Here is a 21,958-nt window from a genome sequence, read left to right as displayed (position 1 = left end):
CGTTTCTCAAATTCCCTCAGCAGCCCTGAAATCTTGTCTTTGTACTGTTTCACGTCAGGATTAACACTTGCTGCGCACACATCTCGGAGACAGGGAAAATGAGCAGGGTCTCCGCTTGCTATCTGCGTCTCCCATAACGTGAGCTTTAACTTGAATGCATGTATGCTGTCATAATACTGTGTTACAATTTTTTTGCGTCCCTGCAACATTCTGTTCAGATTATTCAAGTGCTCTGTAATATCAACCATAAATGCAAGGTCCTGCAGCCAAAGTGGGCACTGTAATTCCTTAACAGGTTTTCCTTTTTTCTCCATAAATTGTCCGATTTCCCCACGTAGATCAAAGAAGCGCTTCAGCACAGCACCTCTGCTTAACCATCTTACCTCAGTGTGGTATGGCAGACCATGGGTAATGTTACAGTCACTGAGAAGGCTGTCAAACTGACGATGATTGAGACCTCTGGCTCGGATGAAATTAACAGTTCGGACAACCACCTCCATGACGTGATCCATTTTTAAGGACTTGCAGCATAATGTCTCCTGATGCAAAATGCAATGAAATGTCCAAAAATCACCCCCTCTGTTTGCAGGTTGTACTTTCTCTCTGAACTTGGTCACAACACCTGCTTTTTTCCCCATCATTGACGGCGCACCATCAGTGGCCACGCTTACGGCGCGGGACCAGTCCGCCCCGACCCTGTCCAGTGCTCCAACTATGGAGCGGAAAATGTCCTCAGCTGTTGTGGTGTCGGTCATAGGCACCAACTCGAGAAACTCCTCTGTGACAGTCAAAGTATCATCAACTCCACGAATAAATATGGCCAGTTGAGCGACGTCTGTAATATCAGTACTCTCATCAATTGCAACAGAAAATGCCAGAAATGACTCCACTTTGCGTTTCAGTTGGCTGTCCAAATCTGCCGATTGTTCCGAAATCCTGTCTGCCACGGTATTTCTCGTCAAGCTAATATTGGCAAAAGCTTGTCGCTTCTCAGGACACACAATTTCAGCAGCCTTCAGCATGCAGTTTTTGACGAACTCCCCCTCAGAGTACGGCTTTGATGCTAATGCTACTTGGCTAGCAATTACGTAGCTGGCTTTCACCGCAGCATCACTGACCTCTCGGCTCCGGGTGAAAACAGATTGCTGTTTCCTCAGACCAACCAACATTTCATTTACCTTCTGTTTTCTCAGTTCTCCGTGCAAGCTGTTGTATTTTTCACCATGTTGAGTTTCATAGTGGCGCCGAATATTGTACTCCTTAAGCACCGAAACTTGCCGCATGCACACTAGGCACACGGGTTTCCCATTCACCTCCGTGAACATATAGGAAGAAGTCCATTTTTCTTGAAAAATCCGACACTCTGTGTCCACTTTTCTCTTTTTTGATAAAGACATTTCGCTGATGAGGGTGCCGATTCAAAGAGAAAAAGCGGGTAAAGCGATTGAACTGACTAAAACACAGCGCCCCTAGCGAACAACATAGGAACTGCAGATTTTAAAGAAAATGAAGTTTATTCTTTTTTTTTTTTTAATAATGCAAATTTATCCCCGGGCCAGACTAAACCCCCTGGCGGGCCGGTTCCGGCCCGCGGGCCGTATGTTTGACACCCCTGCTGTAGACGCTAGCTGCATCTCGCGCACGCTTTTCTCTCTGCTCTCTCGTGGCTGCACTCCGCTCCTCCGTCTCTCCTTCCGCTCCCCTCCTTTCAAAGTAAAAGCACCTAAACACACTTCCTTACCACTACTACCAACACAGTAAAATAAACAACAGAACTATTCAGATATATCCAACTGGAAATAAAACTTAGCCCCATAAAATATACCCGGGCTACATAAGCAAAAGAAACCTAGTTTGGACCCGGGAGGGTACAGAAATCCTTTTGGGGTTGTAAGGTAAAAAATCGACAAGCTCAATCATGTGGAGCTACGCACTGTGGTGACCCCTTGTGTATGATGGAGCAGTTGCTTTAATAACAATAAAATTGTCATTGGAGAGCCCTTGCAACTAATGTAATGTAACAGTTTCTAGACTGTGCACATTGAAACATGGCCTGTAGTTTATTTTCTGCACTGGTATTAAGCTTTTTTTTTTTATCCTTTTGGTTTGTCACATTGGGAAAATTGTACCCCATTCAAATTACCTAAGGAATATCAAGACCTTGAAATTAAAACATTCAAAGGGAATTCTCCCATCACCATTACAGCTTTCCCACTGTGATGTGTCAAGCAGCAGATGAATCTGCTGTGAAGTTTTCCTTTTGGGAGATATGACTTCCAAATTAGAAAGTGAACTGGCCCGCTGTGGCATACAAGGCTTAGTATTAAATCCTTCACGCAGAAATACTGGGGAATCATCCCTCTATGTGTCTCTCTCGCTTACTCAGTGCGCTTGGCTCCATGCTGCAGTGGCTCCTCCGGACTCATAGAGAGCGCTGTGCTGCAGGCAGGGTCTGACAAGCGCAGTGTAGGGGTTTTGTTCCCAGAGCTCCTTGGTGCGCTGTCCACTTCAGCACCACAAAGCCGAGCGGAGGCAGCGGGCTAGCTAACACGGGTGGGACTGAAGATACGGCTCAACATCAGCACCAGCGCCAACCCGAGTCCCAGATACAGAAAATACTGAAAATTAGCCAGCGATATTCGACAGAAACACCGACAGCAAGGAGGCAAGCGACTACAAAAAAGGTAAGAGTTTTCGAAGAAGCTCAAATAAGATCAAGTTGGTGGATAATAACGGGCATCCCAGAAGAAAAACACGCTCCCCTTCCCTTCCTGCTTCATAAATACTGCATGACCTTATTAAGGCGGTGTTTACGTTAGCTTCTAGTCCTGTTTGCACAGCACATATTCGTCTTATTGCGAGTTTGTTAGACACAAAGAGGGACACTTCAGTGGTATAAAGCTGTAGGGTGACCGTGTGGGCAGCCTCTCCTCGCTTTGCAGATGGTGCTGTTTTATAACTCGTCGATTTCCGCCCGCTTGCTACCCTGTGACCAGCTGCTGTTTTCCTTTTATTCCCCTCTGTCCTGGCTGCGGGACATTTAATATCTCCGCTACCGTTTTGTGAACCGAGTGGCGTGTTATGTGGTTAAACCGCCTCCGTCAGTATTACCGCTGTTCTACCGCTGTTCATTTGCGGAATTAGCCAAGATTGACACAGCAGCAAATTTATCTGTCAAGCTCTGGTTACATATGTGCATTTGGGTTAAAGGAAATATGTGTAAGAGTGTATGTTTTACTAGTGGATACTTAAAGCTTTCCTATGGGACACCTTATCAGTGATTGTGAATACTTTATGAAAGATATCTATCTATCTATCTATCTATCTATCTATCTATCTATCTATCTATCTATCTATAGCACTGTAAAGCTAACGTGTATTGCTGTGCTATATGTGTGCAAATGAACTGTGCGGTAGGAAAGACCTAGAGAAGAATCAGAGTTGAAGCAGATCCCATAGGGATTAGTGTTTGGTTTTTTTTTTTTTTTTTTTTAAAAACATGTTTTAAAAGCATTTATATAATATAAAAGACAGTATTGTGAATATCATTATACATTTTAATGTATGATGGTTTCATCACCTTTTCCAGGTGATGTCAAATCCCCCTGTGTAATGGAGCAAATGTCACAACAGTTCTTCTTCATAATAGTGATATATGTTTAGATATTACAGAGTGAATACAGCATAATATACTCTCACTGAAATCCCTTCCGTGATAGTCTGGTGACTGTTGCAGAATTTCCCCCTCCTGCTTCCTTAATCCATGAAATTGAAATGTTATAATGTGACACTGGAAATGAGCCAAAGACTTGGTGGTTCCAGCTTTAAATGTGTGGACGTGTTGCTTTTCTCTTATACATGGTTGTAAATTCTATATTTTACAACTGCTTGTCAGACAAAATCATCTCTCTGAAGATGTCCCCTTGGGCTTTGGAAAAATGTCACAGACATCTTTCTGTGCTTGCTAAACCAAACAATTAAATAATTGAGGAATATGATCTAATGGCAAAAACTTACAATCCATCATACTGCTGCTTAATTACATTGCGATATGCAGCTCCTGGGCAAAACTCACAAATCCCTCTGCTCTCCGTGCCCACATGGCAAATCACTGTTTGCCTCAGTCCTTATGAAAACCCCATGAATCAGTAATTAGTGCTCTCTTCGTGATCGGGCGAAAAGAAAAAGCCAGCAGGAGTCGAGTGAGTGACAGGACATTGGCGGTGCTGACCTGATACTCCGTTACATAGGACTTGGAGCGGCGCCTTGCTGGCCCGGCCAAACAAAAATACTGACTGTATCTCTGAAAGCAGGAGGCTTCCATTTTGCCACAGTGCTGCCGTCGGTGAGATAGGCCCAGGTGAGGTAAGAGGCTGATAGAGGGATTAGCTAGTATTAGGATGTGGCTGCTCATAGTGGTGTGAGAGAAATGTCACTCACTCGCGCTCTATCTTCCCCTGCCGTCTGTCTCTCTGCCTCCTCTGTCTCCACAAAGCATCTGTCTCCTGCTTGCTCTACATTCACATTGATCCTAGATGAGCAGTGATACCCCACCGCTGTCGTCCCCACCTACCCTCTCTCCGCCAGCACCACAACCACTCTGCAGCATCTCAGTGGTTCTCCTCACTGTCCCTCATCGCCACATGCCGCTTCATGCCTCCCTGCACTCTCCTCTCATGGAGACACACACACACGCCTGCTGCTGTCCTGATTCCTCCTCCTCTTTCTGCTCTCCCGAAGAGCCAAAACTCTGAGAGTAGAAACAGGATAGGGTAAGTAGCATTGAAGCAAAACAACCAGACTTTGTCTCACGCAGTCATCTGATGATATTTATAAAGAGACTTAAAGCACAACTGGAGGCATGCCAAATAATTTTTAGTCAGAAGAAGCAGGAAAAATCAGCCCGATACGTCACTCTCTGATTCTCCTTGAATCTGCTTATCCTGCTTTAGTTGGCGGATAAGGGCCTGGCAGTGTGACTGCAGGTGGTAACGCTTAATGTTTTATTTAAAAGCCTCATCAGTCTTAGTTACTGTCTTAAATCTGCATCCACTTATTTGTAGCTAAAGAGTTCACTTTCACAGCCTCACTATGTGGGCATGGTGAATGCTAAGACACCTCTTTAAAAAAACTTATGTTTTCTTCTGAGCACGTGAAGCTAGCTTACATAATCTGTAAAGTTCTGATGAAATGAGTGGTTGATCAAATGGTGGAAAAATTAGACCCACCCACCATATCACCACTTATCACAAAGATATCATAGGCAGCTCATTACTCAGAAGAGGCTTAAATGGTGCAATTACATGACACCGCATTGGTTTTCATTCCATCACTATCTTCATTCACTGTGTGTTGACCCTTCTCACTATTCTGCAGCTTTCCATTTTCTCCTTAGTTAGTGTGTTCATAATGACAAGCTGTAAAAGATGCAACAGATGTGTGAACAAAGCAAATAAAGTGCTGGTAACAAATTGAATCCCTGCTATTATCCCTCTTTAGAGTAACTAAGACAATGCACAAATCTAACAAAAGTACCAGACAGCCATGGCTTGAAGTAAACGCTGCATAATTTGAGAAGTTTTTGCCACACAGAAAATCTGCATGTGAATTTGGAATGGTTTAATTTTATTCTGATTATTTAATTAAAGTAGAGCAATACTTTAATGTGCTTCCTTTGGGAGATAAAAGCCACATTCCCTATCCTATGTTAAGTTTTTTTTTAATTCAGTATTTAATATGGGGCTTCAGCACTTTCAGTTAGTGGATATTTTCCAAAGTATGGTCCCACTTTTTGTTTCCCCAGACGGTGTTTAATTGCTGAGGTGTAGTGGAAGGAAAGTAGCCCACTTGACTTATTTAACACGGACTGCTGAAGCCTCAGATCAGCATCAGATAAACTTTGGAATTCACTTTTACTCAGAACGAGGCTAGTTGGTAAATTACTACTTGCAAAGAGGGGAGGTTTCATACAGTGACCAGCATACACAAGCGGAATCCTTACATCAAGCAACAATGCTCACGTGGCCGCATGGATACTGTTTGAAGACAGGCTTGAAAAGCTGAAACCTTTTATTTGTCTAATGATTACAGAAACTCTGTATGTGTGTCCATCAGCCTGTCTGTCCATCTGTGCTCCATAGTGATTAATCCAGTCCACTTTACATTTGCTATCAGTGGCTCCCCTTAACTGACTGCTGTTTGTGCCACTCAATGTGTGTGTGTAAAGGTGTGGAGCACAGACACACACACACAAGGATTCCCAAACCTCTGAACCCAAAGTTTCACATTACATCCTAAATTGGTCCATTGTACTCACTGTATCGGTCTTGTTATACCCAAAAACTGACGTTACCACAGCTCCATAGTGTTTATACCCACACAGGGCGCAAGTATTGGCTACAGTATGATAGGTGTCACCAGGTAGATAGGTGCCTGCGTGAGATGGGGTAAGTCGATAGCGTGGGTTTTCAGGCAACTCACAATCTTACAGGTTAATACAGACAAAACAGTTTGTATGAAAAATAAATTATACATTTGACTTCTTCTTGTGTTTGAAGAAGAATCTGATATGATAGCCAGTATACGCTACACTGGCTGCAGTCCTTGAAAGGCTATCATCGACTTGATGCGGTGTGTTGTTGCCATCATGAAAGCCTGCAGTAGCCCACTGGTAAGCAGAATGCAGCACCTTCCTCACTTCTGTTAAGATTACCTGAGATTAATTCTCCCCCGTAAGCAAATCCCCTCTCCCGCCCTCTGGCCTCGCAGCAGGGCCTATGCCACGGCGCTCAGGTTGACAAAATAGCATGCCGCTCTTCCCACGTTAAAAGCACATCCATTTTTAATCCTCCCCCTCTGAGTACACACACACCCAAACAGATACATTATCTCCCTGTCTGTGTGACTGATTCTTCCAGGAGTTTGCTTTTGATATTTTATCTCTTTCTCTTTACAATGTTGCAGCAGAGCACATGTACCATCATGTGCAGTTTGTTTTGTATATTTCCAATGCTACTCTCTATGGGAGATTGTATTATTTTTGTTCCATTCTGCTTCCTCTAAGGTAGCTCGCACTGCATCCACAACAACAACAACAACAATCTTTATTTATAGAGCACATTTAAAAACCAACGGTATACCAAAGTGCTTAACATAAAACAAGGAAATAACACGAGTATTATAAGGCCTTAATAAAAGTGTGAAATTATGTTCACAAGAAAATGCCACCAATACACAATGGTAATATAACATACACATCACAAATAAAAGCATAATAAAACACCAGTCAAAAAATGAGTAGGAAAATTAAAAGAATAAATCTATGCAACAAATGCAAGCATTAACAGGTAGAAAAGGCAAGATTAAACAAATACGTTTTAAGCCGTGATTTAAAAGATTGAATAGAATCAGACACCCGGATCCCAATCGGAAGGTTGTTCCACAACTCTGGTGCAGCCAGGGCAAACGCCCGGTCACCTCTAGACTTCAGCCGAGATCTAGGCTGCACCAATAGTAACTGAGTAGATGATCTTAATATTGGAGCAGGCTTGTGCAGATATAGAGTGTGACTCACACTGACAACAAAATCAGAATGGGAATCTCTTGTGTATTGCTGAAGATGCCGAGGTTAGGCTTACAGCATCAGTTTGCAGTTCTTTCTCTTGTAATGTTCTCTTGAAATCACACTTGACATTGAGAAGTGATTAAGTTTTCCGTGTAGTGGTTTGGATTCAAAATCAGTATGTCTGCAATGTAACTTCAGGTTTGAGGTCAGCCTCCCACTGTGAAAAGCATTTAGGTAACTTGGAAGATCAAGAGAACGCCTGCTTCATCTTCCTGATCGAAGAGAACTTAGCACCAGATTCATCCTCATCAAGAAGCAAAAAAACACTGGATACAATTTAAATCAAGGAGTAAAATCTGAATCTGAATAATTCAACCCAGGCTTCTTTTTTTCTGTGAAAATTGAGAGGGGTTTGGGGTGGGGGTGTATTTCCCAGTGCTTCCTGCAGAAGTTCTCTGATGACTCTGCTATAGTCGGCCTCATCACTGATGGGGACGACAAGGAGTACAGAGGACTGACTCAGGAGTTTGTGGACTGGTGCCAGCTGAACTACCTCCAGATCAATGCCAGTAAAACAAAGGAGCTGGTGGTAGACTTCCGCAGGCACAAACATCCTCCACTGCAACCACTGAACATCCAAGGTATGGACATTGAGGCTGTGGACAGCTACAGGTACCTTGGTGTTCATCTGAACAGCAAACTGGACTGGACTCATAACTCAGACGCCCTCTACAGGAAAGGGCAGAGCAGACTGTACCTGCTGCGGAGACTCAGGTCGTTTGGAGTGGAGGGCCCACTCCTGAAGACCTTCTATGACTCTGTGGTGGCCTCAGCCATCTTTTATGGTGTGGTCTGCTGGGGCGGCAGCATCTCTTCTGGGGACAGGAAGAGACTGAACAGGTTGATCCGAAGGGCCAGCTCTGTTCTAGGATGCCCTCTGGACCCAGTGGAGGTGGTGAGTGACAGGAGAATGGTGGCTAAGCTGTCATCCCTGTTGGACAACATCTCCCACCCCATGCATGAGACTGTGACAGCACTGAGCAGCTCCTTCAGTGGGAGACTGCGGCACCCACGGTGTGGGACGGAGAGATTTCGCAGGTCTTTCCTCCCCACTGCTGTCAGACTGCACAACAAAGACTCCAACTGATCAACACACACATCCACAAATGTGCAATAACACAAATGTGCAATAATCTTTTCCGGCATCGTTGTATTTTTACACAGTTGTATATAGCATTTTTATTTTATCTTATTGTATATTTTATTCTATTTTATTCTAGTGTATATAGTATTCTATTTTATTCTATTCTGTACAGTTGTGTACTGTATTTATTCTTATTTTATTTTATTCTAATTTTTGCTTCATAACTTTTGCACTGTCCACTTCCTGCTGTGACAAAACAAATTTCCCACGTGTGGGACTAATAAAGGTTATCTTATCTTATCTTATCTTATCTTATCTTATCTTATATTATCTTATCTAATGAACTTGGTCCCTCACAGAGTGATAACTGCTGAATAAGAGAATGTTTTATTTATTAGTTTCCATCTGAAGTATTGCTAATAAATTTAGAAATTAGCAGGATTATTATCCATAAGAATCAGTGCATTCTTTTGCACCAGATTTTGAGAGCGGGCATGTACATGTCAGCATTTGTGTGAGAGACACAGAGAGATGTGATAAAACAGGCACATGAAACTGGATTATTGAAGTCAATACTGTCTTGAAAAATGGCCACACTCTTTTCGATTCGGGCCCGTTTGAGGTTGTCACACGCTAACTGCTCAAAGGGCACTATGTGACTGCTTGTTAGCCATCTTTGGGCTCTCTCTGTGTGAACTCTGTGTGTGTGTGTGTGTGCGCGCGTCGGGGGGGGGGGGGTTCTGTCCCCTAGGGATCCCCTTCCTCTATCCCACTGACTTCAGAGCTGCTTTGAAGTTCCTTCTCAGAGGAGAGGTGAAGGGGAGAGAAGTGAGACAGGCAGTGAGGGGGGAGAGCCTGACACAAAGATGGTCACTGGGAGGGGAGAGTAGTTAAAAATGCTTCATTTTTATTTCTGCACTCGCTCTGCTCGTCGCTTAGCCCTTTATTCCTTTCGTAATTTGAGAATGATGTCATCGTCCACATGGCGCTCTTTGTATGACAAACTAGAACTGTGTTGCAGAGGCGAGTGCAAAACCAGAACTCAGTTAGAAAGCGAGTAAAGCCAGGGTAGCACTGTGTTAGGAATTTACAGCATATTAGGGTGGTCATGTAGCTGCACTCAGTCAGCCGATGAATAATGGAGGGGATCAGTGTCTAGTTCCGTCAGGTGATCCTGGTGTATTTTTCAGGAGCACTGTATGTGTTTATGTGCATGTGTGTGTGTTTGTGTGTGTGTTTGTGTGTGTGGGTGGGTGTGATGGTGAGAAGAATGGAAAGAGGCGCAGTGAGAGCAGCTGCTGCTCTCCCAGCACACCCTCCACACAAAACCATCTGCCGTGCTGACTCCAGAGAAAACACACACACACACACACACACACACACACACACACACACACACACACACACACACACACACACACACACACATACACACACACACACGCACGCCTTATTGTCTTCACTAAACACAAACTACACATACAAAGAAAAGTACACTCTATCTGTCTAATATTTTATTATTGTAGATCAGATTCATTTCAGATTATTTTTATTATGATTTTTTTTACTATTACTATTTTACAAACTCACTATTTCTTGCACAGTGTATGCATAGTGTAGATGACAAAGAAAGATTTCCTAGTTATCCTCCGATGCGTGAAAAATATTGATTGAACTTTGAACATGTAAATTAGCACACCAAAGCTACACCTCAGCTATTTAGCTCTGCTACATGTCACTCAATTCAAAACACACACACACACTGTAAATGTGCTATTGATGATGATGTTTTACTGCACACAGCCCATGCAGTGACAGCATGTAATTGTTTGTATTTCTTAGTGTTCCTCAGAAGGCTCACTAAACCCAACCTCTGTGATAGATAATGTAGATAACACATAAGTGCGAGTGGGAGAAATTATCCTCTCAGCAGCCCATCCAGTGCTGTCATAATCCTGAGTGGATAAATCGGTGGAGAGGATCGGGCAAAGATAAGATGATGACTCAGGGAGAAGCCATCACTTGAGGAAATGACACAGAGCCTCAATAATGGCTCGTTTGGCAAATTGCTAACCTCCGTGTCTCACCCATTAAAAAACAGTATTTACAAGGGTAAACTAATAAACCCCCCCACTAGACCCAGCTTGCGGTTCATATAGTTTATTTACATAATATTGTATCCTGGTAATAATTATTTGCATCATGTACAGGCCTTTTTAATAAACACGAGTTTAATTGCTCTGGAGAAACAGCATTATGAGCGTGTGCAATGAGTGACAGTGGTTTACTGTGAGTGAAAGCAGCAGACCGCAGCGGATGACAAAATGTCATCAGCGCTGAGCTGCACAGTGTGGCAGAATTCCATTTATTTACCCCAGAGAGACAAGAAAAAGGCCAAGGACGTGGAGGAATAAAAGCAGGAAAAGGTGATGCTGCGAGCAAAAACTGTGCTGAAAAGATGAATGCAGGCTCTGACCTTTCCTATCTTTTCGTTCAGAGCATACTGGGAATTCATATCGATGCTGCCTGCTGCAGTCACCGTGCTGCTTTCGCTATTTAGAGCAGGTCACACCTAAAATAACTGTGATTCCTTTATCCTCAACTTATAGCTGGTGTACACTGCTAGAAGTGAATAGTAGATTGACCTCAGTGTAAAATGAGCCCCAGCTCAGTTTAGAGCTGGATTGCTTACTTTGTGTCCTGGTCATAGTGGTGTGTGTTCACTGCATATTCACTGCAGCTCATAAGATTACTCGTCTATATAGCTGTAATGGGGGAGGGGTGAATCACTCTTTGATGATGTGAAACTGTGTGTATGTGTCTAAGGTAAGACTAAAACTAAGTTACTTTTTTTAGAAATCAATCCTGTTTCTCCCTCCAAGTGAGAAAACACTTGCACCTGCACCCGCACCTGCCCACTACCTAAAGAGGTTGGATACTGTCTACCATTGTGCTTTACGTTTTATTACTGGCTATGGAAATCATGTACATCATTGTTCTTTGTATGCTGCTGGTAAATGTCCATCTTTGTATATTCGCAGACTTTCCCATTGGTTGGTCTTTATCTATAAATCTCTCCTTGGGCTGGTTCCCTCTTATTTATGTGTTTATATGTGTAAAAACCACAACCAATACATTCTCACAATATCATACAAATGATTATCCCAAAAATCAGAACAGAATTAGGGAAAAAGGCTTTTAAATATGCTGCCCCTGCTTCCTGCAGAGGGAACTGAAATGATCAGAATTGGTTACCTTGGGGGAGTTTAAGTCCATCTTAAAGGAACGAGAGAATAACTCTTTTACTCAGTGTGATTGTTTTTAATGTCGCTCTCAATTGATCTGTTATTGTATAGTTTTCACATGTTCGTACGGGATATTGTATTTGTTTTAAATGTACTTATGTGGTACATGTATTTTGACTTTTGTTGCCATGATGCCAGGTCTCTCTTGGAAATGAGATTTTTAATCTCAATGAGATTTTTTTACCTGGATAAAAAAAGGACTAATAATTTTTTTTTAAATGTGTGTGCATATATGCATGCAGTGGAAAATACATAGTTGTGCATGTGTGAGACTGAATGATCATCTGTAGTCAGACTAACAAGCAAATGGCTCTTGTAAATAATAAATAGCCTGTTTAACAGAAAGGTCTGCATGTGCATGTGTGTGTATTATTCAGAGCTACTTCCCAGCAGCTTTTCTTTTTGATTGCTTTCATAACTCGGATTACAGGTTACTTAATGAAACCTGGTCACTATTTATTTATTTTTTATCTACACACAGGGGTTAAAGTGGTAAACCGTGTTTGAGCACGTTCAGTTACTCAATAATAAAATTTGATAGACAAATTAATGCTTAGTGCCGAATGAGTTCATATTTTGTGACGGCATTAAGAGGCTCAGAAATAAGAAAATAAGTGCATCCTTACACTTCGACTCTCAGCACATCCTTTTTTCCTCTCATCCTTGCGATGCATTCATGGTGAAGATGTAAAATTGCTGTCGGTGTTTCAACATCTAGCTAGTGCTACAGAAGAGCAGCAGGCATAAACAGTAACAGTTTTTTAAGTGGGAGGTAATTTAAAATGCAGCTTTTAGAGAAGTTTAACAAATATCAGTAAACATACAGACTCTTTCTATGCAGTTTGCCACAACATGTGTCTCCATCTTTACAGTTGTTTTATTTGTTAATGTTCAACACTTAGAGAGATATGTGTGTGTATATATAAGAATGATCAACAAACAAAATTTACAATCCTTTAAAGCCCCCAAAAAGTTGGGAAGCTGTATAAACTGTAAACAGAATGCATTCATTCACATATATATATTTGTCTTTATGCATGACAGAAGCAATGCGCAGAATTGCCAATAGGTAATAGTTCAGCACCCGGCGTCTTCTTCTATGGAGCCATGTTGTTGTAATAGCTGCAGATTGTATTTCAGTATTGTATTCATTGTATTCATGAAAAGGCATTATCTGGATCGGAGCATATGTTGCTCTAAAACCTGTGTACACCTTTCAGCGCTTGTGGTGGTTTTCTAGATGTGAAACCTTGCATTTTCATAAGCACTGATATATCACTATACAATCAGAATTACAGGCTTTTGAAAGCTCAATAAGAAAAGCCCTATCCTTGTTAGTCCAGAGAATGCAGTGTTCATGGTTTCCAAAGAGATTTTCAAATTTGAATTCATCTGACCACCAAACAATTTTGCGCATTTCCTCAGTCTATTTTAAATGAACTAGAATGATGGCATTTCTGGATCATGTTCACATGTGGTTACGTCTTTGCATGATAGCGCATTCACAAACAATGATATCTGAATTCCTGAGCCTATGCAGTGATTTCAGTGACTGTCCTGATTAAGAGCCTGAAGATCACAGGCATTGATTTTGGGGTTTGTCCCTTAAGATAAGATAAGATAAGATAAGATAAGATAAGATAAGATAAGATAACCTTTATTAGTCCCACATGTGGGAAATTTGTTTTGTCACAGCAGGAAGTGGACAGTGCAAAAGTTATGAAGCAAAAATTAGAATACAATAAGAATAAATACAGTACACAACTGTACAGAATAGAATAAAATAAAATACTATATACAGTAGAATAAAATAGAATAAAATATACAATAAGATAAAAATAGAATACAAATGCTATATACAACTGAGTAAAAATACAATGATGCCAGAAAAGATTATTGCACACTTACGTGCAGAGACAACTCCAAATTGTCAGAATGTTTTCATCATATTAAACATTGTGTGATGTGTGATAGGGCTGTTTGATATAACGATATATATCGGATGACGATATAAAAACATCTATCGTTTCATTTTACGCTATCGTTTGTTTCGTGGTGTGGCAAAATAAACTGTTTATGGCAATCTCCAAAGGTTGATTCTGTTCATCTGGACGTAGCGTTTTGTGGGAGAAACGTTTCGGGAGGTCAGTTCCTTAATCTTAATTATGCAAATTCTCATGACCATTGATCAACAACCACTGACCAAAACCCACTGATCAAAGACCACTGCTCAATGGCCATGAGTACCATTCACAGAGAGTTGGGGAACTGCTGCATTGTAAGATGGCGAAAGATGTACCCTTAGGCCCCCTCCTCGATTCAGAGATGGTCTTTCCCTTTTCACGTAAATGGCCCCCTTGACTGTGTTTGTGTGTGTGTTTGTGTGAGATGAAGGCCTAAGAAGGCTAACCTGCCACTTTTCATATCCTCCCTGGTGAATTTGTTGTGTTGGTCCACCGAGTTAATGTGATCCGTGAAATGTGGTACGTCCTGAGATTTGATTTTCACCCAGGTGTCATCCACATATCTGAACCAATGGCTTGGTGGTGTTCCAGGGTAGGATAGCAAAGCCCTCTTTTCCACTTCTTCCATGTACAAATTGGCCACGATGGGTGAAACTGGGGAGCCCATGGCACACCCATGTTTCTGCCTGAAGAACTGACCTTTGTATGTGAAGTAGGTGGAATGAAGACACAGTTCCAAAAGCAAACACACTTGGTCGAAACGTTTCTCCCACAAAACGCTACGTCCAGATGAACAGAATCAACCTTTGGAGATTTACTTACCTGGATGATTGAGCATGCATCAAGATGTTTATGGCAATATTTTTTCAGCGTTTTGATGGTGGCTGTAGTGGCTATATTAATTTCTTAAAGTTCTCTCTTTCTCTTATATTTAATATAACCACACTACGGACGGACAAGCACCTGTTTTTATGTGTTGTTGTTAACAACAATGACGGTAAAACCATTGCTTGTCCGCTTGTTTATTTTCCACATAAACCTTTCACAATAAAGCTCAAGATCCTGTTGAGACTTTTCAAAATAAACTGAATCATGTGAAAAAGTATGTAGAGTATTTACGGATGAGAAGCAATAAAGAGCCGGCAGGTGCTAAAAAATAAACCTTAGACTCAAACGTTAGAACAGGCTTTTCCCCGCAGCACGCCGTATAACACTCGACTCCAGGTACACGACGTCCAGCTGGAAGATACGATAGATAGATGTCTTATGTCGGGATATGAGATTTTGGTCATATCGCACAGCCCTAATGTGTGATATTGTGTGTGATGAAATATTCAATGTGTTCACAATTTTACATTGAGAACTTTTTCTGAAATTGTTCTATTTACTGTTTATAAACAGTTTTCTTTTTAAATTATTAAACCTCTGCCCAGTTTTACCTCTGAGAAACTCTACCTCTCTTTTTATACCCAGTCATGTTACTAACCTGGCAATTAACCTGAAGTATTCCTCCAGCTTATTTTTGGTACTACACCAGCCTTTTGAGACCTGTTGGTGAGATCAAATTCAAAATGAGCTGATATTGTCTATGAAATAATAATTTGAGATATTTGATTTATTTACTAAGTTCTGTTATGACTAATATGGGTTTATGATATTTAGAAATTTGCACATTCTGTTTTTATTTACATTTTTATATATATAAATGTGTGTGTGTATATATATATATATATATATATATATATATACATACACACACACACTACTGGTCAAAAGTTTAAGAGCACACAAATTTTTCAATTTTATTATTGCAGTTTAATTCCTTGTTGCACTCTGAAATGAAAGCATTGTACAAATAAGCAATTGGAATTGAAAAAGAAATCATGGAGTCAATTTGTAGACCAAAATGTATTCTAAACTTTTGAGTCATCAAAGTAGCCACCTTTGGCAGATATAAGAGTTGAACACACTCCTGGCAGTCTTCCTACAATAGAAATCAAATATTCTTCAGAAAGTTCTTCCCATACCTGTCGCAGAAGTTCCGATAAATATGCGTCACTTGTAGGTTGCTTTGCTTTCACTCTTCTGTTCAGTTCATCCCAAACCAGGTCAATGGGGTTTAAGTCTGGAGACTGTGCTGCCACTACATGTTTTCAAGCTTACCATCTTGTTCTTTTTTCCTGAGGTAGTTCTGGAATAGCTTGGACTTATGTTTTGGGTTATTATCTTCCTGTAGGATGAACCCCTGACCAACTAGGCGCATACCAACTATGGCATGTAGGCTGTATCCCAATTCAGGGTCTGTAGCCTTAAAGTACGCAGCCTTAATGGTTCACAAGGGCCGCGTACTCAAAGACCGCTAAGGCCGGAAGTGCGAGGCTTGTAGGTTTGTGAAATGGGACGGTCTAGCCTCCGTTGCGCTGCCTAGGTTGCCTAGCAACCATGATACTATCCGCTGGAAAAGTTTCATACAGCATTGTTTGACAGAAATGAAGGAGAAAATATTTTGTTCATTTGTTTGTTTGTTTTTACATGAGCTCTGATTGATTTGTTGAGTATCTGAGGCTGAGACCACGTGACTGTAAAAACATGATTGTTGGGCTTCATTTCTGTACTGAACAGTCATTTTAAGATTAGCTAGTAAATAACAATTAGCTAATGTTGTTCATGAGACTAAAGTCATCTCACTTTGGTAATGTAAATATAATATGGCCAATATTAAAGTTATTATTATATTAATTATGATTTATTACAGCAGTGAGCTTGAACTGTGTCACATACTGAGCTTCAGTAAAGATTCAAGTTCCAGTTATTTATATTTCCTATCACCTTAAATCGTCACTCAAAGACAAGTATCTTTGACAGTGTATATGTAGATGTATTATATATAAGAGACAAATATTGTTCTTTTAATATGTTGGGATTACTAAATTTAGCTCAGTGCTTACAAATGTGTGTATTAAGAAAATGTACGAGCTATGATAACTGTTTCTGATAAAATGAAGAGTAGACTGATATATTAAATATTCCTTTATTGGATGAGAAAATCATACCATGTCATAACTCCTTATGTCATACAGAATAGATATCAGAGCCTTAAACAGGCTGACTTCTGCTAAAAGGGACAAACTGGGCAGAAAGTATACAAACACATAACATCCTTATAGAATATGATGTAACACTATAGATCAACTTACCTCAGAATATATTAAGCATATAAACAATTACAGCAATATGATACAACAAACACAGCAGTACTACTAATCCAAAAATACTCAAAGCTTCATAGAACTGAAACAAACATGGACATTTATTTTTAGGTCCATTCTGCTGCTGATACATACTTTAGGTTTCTGAATATTAAACTTGTTGCTGCCTTTCATATTATTTAACTTGAAGGCCCTGAGTACCACACTGAAAACACTGGAATGATAAAAATTATTTGAACATTACCTAATAAGACTGATTCAGGAGAGACAATTAGTTATTTTAAACTTTTCTAGTAGTCCTTCACAAACAGGGAATAGTCTGTCTATTCTCTCCATCTGTCAGCTAGTGCTGGCTCCTCCTCCTCCGCTTCCTCACACACTGCTGAGTTTGTCCTGGTGGATCATCAGGGGTGCAAAGCCTCACAGATGATGTGCAGCAGTGGGTCCCTCAGTCTGTCCTCACTCTGGACACTTGCAGTTGTCACACATGGAAATCAAATGTGTGATAAGCTACAGGAGTCAACCACAAGTGTAACTTATAAATACATGTTCATACTTTTATTACACAATCAGAGAGAAAGAAAAAGAGAGAGAGTGCAATACAGACAGACAGGTGACAGTCTCAGGTGTATACACTGCTACAAAACAGCACAGGAGAAGGAGGATTTAGTGTTTGTGTTATTACGAGTGCTAAACCAGAAGAGTTCCCAGATGGTACAGTGGACACATGTGTGACTCCTGTGATTAAAGCATCTTTCTTTCAGCTTAACGAGTGAACCGTCAGCTCATTCAAATAAACGTTAAAGTCCGTCTGGCTCGACACCACCGAACAGAGGCAGCAATATAACATAGCTAACATTAACAGTGCAGTGAATCCTGCTTGTGCCGTGATATTCAGGACTGCAAACCGAGCAGCATTCACTGACTTTCAGCTTGTTGTGTTTGTGGATATTTTACCGACTTTAATTATCCATAAAATCATCACATTCTCTGTAAGATTAAGGTCAACTATTGAACGGCGTATATTTTAAAGTAAAGGTTTTAAAACCAAGTCATCGCTGAAAGTACTAACATCACTAATGTCACATAACTTTGCTGACATGTGACCAACAGTCATGTTTTAATGTTCTTCGTTATTAAACATTTGCACATAAATAAGTGGCATAATATTCAGTACTTACTTTTAAAAGTTTACTCTTCAGCCGTCCGCCGTTTTTCGGCAAAATTATCCACACCCACCGCCGCTCTATGAATTGTGGGATAGGTTGGGCCATGGAGGATACACCGACCCATCCTTAAAATTCAGGGAAATGAAGGATGCATTTGAGGACCGCATTTCGAGCAGCCTTTGAATTGGGACAGCCTTCGTCACGTCGCTTTGACGTAATCGGCCTTAAAATGCGGCCTTTAAGGCTGCAGACCCTGAATTGGGATACAGCCGTAGAATGCTGTGGCAGCCATTTTGGTTCAGGGTGCCTCTCACTCTGTATAAGGCTGTGTCCCAATTCAGGGTATGCACGCTTGAAGTACGCATTTCAAGTGCGAATACGTCACCGCCACGCGACGACGGCTGTCCCAATTCAAAGTGTACTTCAAATGCATACTTGATGGGACAAGATGGCGGCGCGCACGGGTGCAGCGGCTCTTAGCTCTCCAGTTTGGTGCTCGTTTTTACTTTTACTGTGTGTATTTTTAAATGTTTGCAACGCCGCCATCTCTTACAGTCGCCAGAACCTAATTGACCTAGGTTTCAAATATAGTTTGTCTGTTTCTGGCGATTATCAGCGAACACACAACATCCTGGAAGAGATAGCGAGACCGCCAGGGTCACCGTGGATGGTCTGCCCGCCCAGCAAGCGTAGGAGGCGACGGAGGGAGAGAAAGCAGAAGAGGGGATGCCGGTCGGGCTCAGATGCTAGGCTACGCAAACAACCACACTGGCCAGCACTTCCGAGCCTTTTCGTATCGAACGCCAGATCCATCACCCACAAATTGGACGAATTGGAGCTACAGATAGCCACCACGAGCTTTGCACGCAACTGCAGCATTATTCTTATCACGGAGTCGTGGCTTCACCCGCTGATTCCCGACGCTGCAGTCGAGTTAGCAGGCCGCACGCTACACCGGCACGACAGAACCAGCAACTCAGGTAAAAGCAGAGGAGGGGGGCTATGTGTTTACGTGCATAACGAGTGGTGTTGTAACAGCAGGATCATTCACACACACTGTTCTCCTGATTTGGAGGTTCTGGCAGTCTCGTGCAGACCTTTTTATATCCCGAGGGAGTTTACTGTAGTGATTGTGATAGCTGTTTACATACCGCCGGATGCTAACGTTAGCACGGCTCTCAGCCTCTTGCTTAACACCATTAACAAACAACAGCTTGCCCACCCCGATGGGGTTTTTATTGTCGCCGGCGACTTTAACAAAGCGTGCCTAAAGACTGTGCTTCCTAAATTTGTCCAGTTTGTGGACTTTGCTACGAGAGGTGAACACACTTTGGACCGTGTCTATTCAAACATCAGGCATGCTTTCAGAGCGACACCCCTCCCCCACCTGGCTGGATCTGACCACCTCTGCATGTCCCTCACCCCCACCTACACCCCCCTGCTGAGAAAAACAAAGCCCCAGACAAAGACAATAAAAACCTGGCCTGAAGGAGCCCTCTCTCAACTGCAGGACTGCTTCTCATCTACTGTATGGGATTTATTCTCCAGCCACAACCTCCAGGAGTACACGGACACTGTACTCTCCTACATCAGGAACTGTGTTGATAATGTCACCGTCAACAAAAGGGTCAGGGTGTTTCCAAACCAAAAACCCTGGATGAACAGCGAAGTGCAGTCCCTCCTAAAAAGCCGCAACACTGCCTTCAAGTCAGGGGACAGGGCAGCGTACAGGGCGGCCAGGGCAGACCTGAGCAGAGGGATCAGGAAAGCTAAGGCTGCCTATAGAAGGAGGATTGAAGATCACTTTGCTGACAACGACCCCAGAAAAATGTGGCAGGGGATCAATCACATTACCAACTACAGAAGCAATAACCAGGCGACAGCTAGGACTGATGCCTCGCTGGCTGAGGATCTAAATCGTTTCTTCGCCCGCTTTGAGACGACCAGGCCCTCAGCTGTCACACCACTTCCACCCGCCCCCAGCACCGGCACACTAACACTTAGGGAACATCAAGTGAGGTGTGTTCTAAGGTCAGTGAATCCCAGGAAGGCGGCAGGTCCTGATGGAATACATGGAAAGGTTCTCAGAGCATGTGCTGACGAACTGACCGGAGTCTTCACTAAAATCTTCAACCTTTCCTTGTCATTAAACACCGTCCCGCCCTGCCTCAAAACCTCCACCATCATCCCCATCGCCAAGAAGACAGCTGTGGTCAGCCCAAATGACTACAGGCCTGTTGCACTTACGCCTGTAGTGATGAAGTGCTTTGAGAGACTGATCTGTCAGCACATCAGGGCCAGTCTGCCTCCCACTTTGGACCCCCACCAATTTGCCTACAGGACTAATCGATCCACCGAGGACGCTATCACCATAGCGCTCCACACTGCGCTGAGTCACCTGGAGCACAGAGGAAGCTATGTAAGAATGCTCTTTCTGGACTTCAGCTCAGCATTCAATCATATCATCCCGGAGATCCTGGTCCAGAAACTGTCTCACCTGGGACTCTCCACCCCCATCTGCCTCTGGATCAAGGACTTCCTGACAAACAGACCTCAGTCTGTCAGACTCGGCCCCCACCTGTCCAGCACCATCACACTCAGCACCGGGTCTCCACAAGGATGCGTTCTGAGTCCCCTCCTGTTTACACTCTACACATCCGACTGCTCCCCTACCCATCTCTCAAACACCATCATAAAGTTTGCGGATGACACCACTGTGGTTGGACTCATCTCAAGGGGGGATGAGTCAGACTACAGAGATGAGGTCAACAGACTGACTGAGTGGTGTTCAGTTAACAACCTCCAACTGAACACCACAAAAACTAAAGAACTCATCTTGGACTTTAGGCAGGGAAGAGCAGACCCGGCCCCACTTTACATTCACGGGAACTGTGTGGAGAGGGTACACTCCATGAGGTTTCTGGGCGTGCAGATCTCTGATGATCTCTCCTGGACTGCAAATACCACGGCGGTGGTAAAAAAGGCCCAGCAGCGTCTCCACTTTCTGAGAGTGCTCAGGAGGAACAACCTGGAGGAGAGGCTGCTGGTGACATTCTACAGAGCCACCATAGAGAGCATCCTAACGTACAGCATAACAACATGGTATGCAGGGTGCTCAGCTGCAGACAGGAAAGCACTGCAGAGGGTCATCAACACAGCCCAGAAGATCACTGGCTGCTCTCTGCCCAGCCTGGAGGTCATTGCAAACTCTCGATACCTCAGCAGAGCTGGCAATATCATCAAGGACCATTCTCACCCCAGCAATCAACTGTTTGAACTACTACCGTCAGGCAGACGGTACAGGTCACATAAAACCAGAACAAACAGATTCAGGGATAGCTTCTTTCCCAGAGCTATCACCATTGCAAATAAGCACAAAAACAATTGAACCTGATTAGCCATACCATATTGTCACTGCCATTATATTATGCTATTATTATTATGCTGCTATTCATACTGTCATACTGTCATTATATTAATGCTGCTATCCTGTAAATATCATACTTACTTTTGTTTGAGTACTTATGTTTGTTTTATTGTACCTTTTATATCTTACTATTTTTTTATTATATTTATTATTGCATTTTGCACCAAGGGAGTGGC

At 42.3% G+C, this 21,958-nt stretch overlaps 1 protein-coding gene across 2 annotated transcripts in view; it reads left to right on the top strand.

Annotated features, from left to right (window-relative positions):
• Positions 1–2,495: 2,495 nt before the first annotated feature.
• Positions 2,496–21,958, top strand: part of srrm3 (serine/arginine repetitive matrix 3) — a 107,380-nt gene continuing 87,917 nt past the window's right edge. For both annotated transcript variants that reach the window (XM_063486876.1, XM_063486875.1), the window contains exon 1: positions 2,496–2,684. The gene's annotated coding sequence lies outside the window, so the exon portion shown is untranslated. The remainder of the gene's footprint in view (positions 2,685–21,958) is intronic.

The sequence above is a fragment of the Pelmatolapia mariae genome, linkage group LG10_11 (genome assembly GCF_036321145.2).
Source record: "Pelmatolapia mariae isolate MD_Pm_ZW linkage group LG10_11, Pm_UMD_F_2, whole genome shotgun sequence".
NCBI lineage: Eukaryota > Metazoa > Chordata > Actinopteri > Cichliformes > Cichlidae > Pelmatolapia > Pelmatolapia mariae.
This window is presented reverse-complemented; position numbering and strand designations above follow the sequence as displayed.